A 2868-nucleotide genomic window follows, 5' to 3' on the forward strand; every position below is an offset into this window, starting at 1 on the left:
TAATAGAGTCAACTCTCCGCTAACGGACACTCTCGTTAGCGGATAGCTCTACTTACGTTACGGACACTTTTCAATACTCCTTTTTACCTTCCATACAAACTCTGTATTTACACATTCCCGTATAAATATAATAATTTAATATATATTTAGCTTTACAAAATTCTCAAAGCTTTACAATCCAGTGTCTCAAATTACATGCAGTATGAGAAACTCTAAATTACAATAGATTTCTAAAGAAAAACAAGAAAATCTATATACTGTATATTAATGCAAATAATGTTTATACACTATAATAATATATAATAATAATAATAATAATATAATAATAATAATAATAACTATTATTGCTATTATTAGAATAAGTATTAGTATTTGTATCTCTATAAGCCTAATACTTGTTTTAGATTTCTTTATTTGGTTTTTTCAGTGTGTGTATTTTTACTGATAATTTGAATAATAAAGTTTATATAAAAAAATAAAAAAATAAAATAAAAAAATAAATAATAATATGGTCCAGCCCTCTTTCAGAGATTACCATCGAGTGGTTGCTTCAAACCAGTATGCCCTGCCTGTTCTGAGCTATTTGATGTGGACCCAGCACCTGCCCGTCACTGAGCTTCAACAAATCGATCGAGAAGCACGCAACATCGTGGTCAGCAATGGTGGTAAACATCCTCTGGCCTCAACTGCATTGTGCTACCTATCGCGGGATCAGGGCGGCGAGGCCTGAGATCGGTGGAGGACGAGTATAAGGCCATCAAGATCAAAGGCGCACTTAAACTGTTCAAGAACACTGACCCGACAATGGAGCTTGTTCGGAAGTTCGAAGAACGTTCAGGTGTGCTAGGCCATAGCTCACTCATCAAGGAGGCGACAAAGTTTAGTAGAGAGCTTGGATTAGAGCTACCTCTTACATACCCTACCCCACTGTGCTGCACGGAAGAAGGTGAAGTAGTGAAAGAGTTAAATTAAAGATCAAGCAAAAGCTAAGAAGCGGACAGCAGAGGAAATTGAAAGATCAGGTATCAGGCCAGGCTTGGCAGGGAAAGTTGATAGCTTTTCGATGGGAGGAAGAACAAGAAAGCTCTGGTACAGGGGATGCCCGACAATCCCATAGCTTTAGTCAGGGCGTACCTAATCGATATTTTCGATACTCGATTGAAATCGATCGTAATCGATCGTAATCGATACTAATTAATCGATTAATATCGGAAATCGATAGAAATCGATCACTCGCGTCTTTGTGACTATCGATTTTGATCGATTTTTGTAATTAGCTATCGATTTTATCGATTTGTTCGACAACTATCGAAAAGTAAATGGACGAAGATTCTCTTTCATAAAATTCGCAGTTTTACTCTAGAATGAATCACAAAAAAAAAAGAAAAGTCGCTACCATTGAAGAAAGTAACATCATCTTTATCAACAAAGCGGATTCGAAGGTAAGCTTGAAGTTAAGTGTTATGCAGTGTTATGATAAGATCAAATCGCGTGTTTGATTTTCGATTTCCACCGATGTGACAAAAAAATTGTGATTATCGATTTCAATCGATTAAATTGACTAATCAATCGACAAATATAGAGTATTATCGAGTATTATCGATTAATTGATTACTTTTCGATGATCGATTTCGATCGATTAGTTACGCCCTGCTTTAGTTGGCTGTGGCAATGGAGGACATGCCCGACATATGTTATCGCTGGCGTGTTTGAGCTGTACGAACAGTTACTTCCAAACCGAGTGTACCAGAATAAGAAGACAAGAACGGGGTCAGACCATCTTATGTGCCGTTTATGTGGCAAGGCAGCTGAGACGGTGGCACACGTATTAGCTGGTTGCTCTGCGCTTGCGCAGTCCAAATATCTGCAACGACATAATGCGGTGTTGAAAGTAATTTTTTTTGAGATGCTGCACAGCCTAGACCTAATGGACAGTGTACCGCCATGGTATTCACAGAGCGAGCCTAAACCTGTCTATCAAAATGACCGAGCGCAAGCCTTCTGGGATGTCCCTGTTTATGCAGATCATGTGACGGTGAGAGCTAACAGAATTGATGCCCGAATAGTGGATAGCACAGCAAAATCTGTCATCTTGCTGGAGATGAGCTGTCCTTTGGATGAACAACAGGGAGATCAAGAGCTGCGAGAAGACTGAAAAGTATGCCCCATTGCGACTGGAATTGAAGAGACAGTTTCCTGGATATCAAGTGAAGCAGTTTAACATCGTAATGGACGTGTTAGGAGGATATAGTGAGGAACTGGAGAGCACCATCCGAAGTCTTGTAGGAGTTAAAAGGGGTAAAGAAGTATTGTTGAAAATGCAGAAGGTCGTTTTGTCTGAAAGTCTGAACATTGCGAGGTTTTTCAAAGTGTTAACATAAGTAGATACTGTCCCCCGTCACAGACAACAGAACAATTATTTAGGATCAAAATAATTTTAATTTTTTTGCAAGTAGAATCGTCTTAGAACTTTATATTATTGTTTTAATAGGTCTGAAGATATTCATTTTACACTTCTACCTTTTCAAGAATCGAAGCTAACCTTTGTAATTCGTTATATATAGATAGATGTACGTAGATACGAACTTTTTAGACATATTCAGGTTATTTTTCAGCCTTTAGGTTACGCAATAGCGCCCTATTGAGCTATGTGCTAAGCTAGCATACGAACGTTTATACTGCTAATAATAATAATAATAATAATAATAATAATAATAATAATAATATAATAATAATCTACACTCTAAAGCACTGGTGGAACAGGTGTGTTCTAACTTTCGAGTGATTCAGAATTCTTAATGTCTACCGGTAGTGCATTCCAAAGTCTAGGGGAACTGGCAGCACACGATCTGTCCCCGTAAAGCTCAG

General features: G+C 37.8%; 2 pseudogenes; one reads left to right on the forward strand and one right to left on the reverse strand.

Annotated features, from left to right (window-relative positions):
- The first annotated feature begins 862 nt into the window (after positions 1-862).
- On the forward strand, positions 863-2381 carry LOC137977680 (uncharacterized; annotated as a pseudogene).
- A 127-nt stretch (positions 2382-2508) lies between these two features.
- LOC137976661 (cytochrome P450 1A2-like) overlaps positions 2509-2868 on the reverse strand; it is a 6993-nt pseudogene continuing 6633 nt past the window's right edge.

Source organism: Montipora foliosa, chromosome 11 (assembly GCF_036669935.1).
Source record: "Montipora foliosa isolate CH-2021 chromosome 11, ASM3666993v2, whole genome shotgun sequence".
In the NCBI taxonomy this organism is placed as follows: domain Eukaryota; kingdom Metazoa; phylum Cnidaria; class Anthozoa; order Scleractinia; family Acroporidae; genus Montipora; species Montipora foliosa.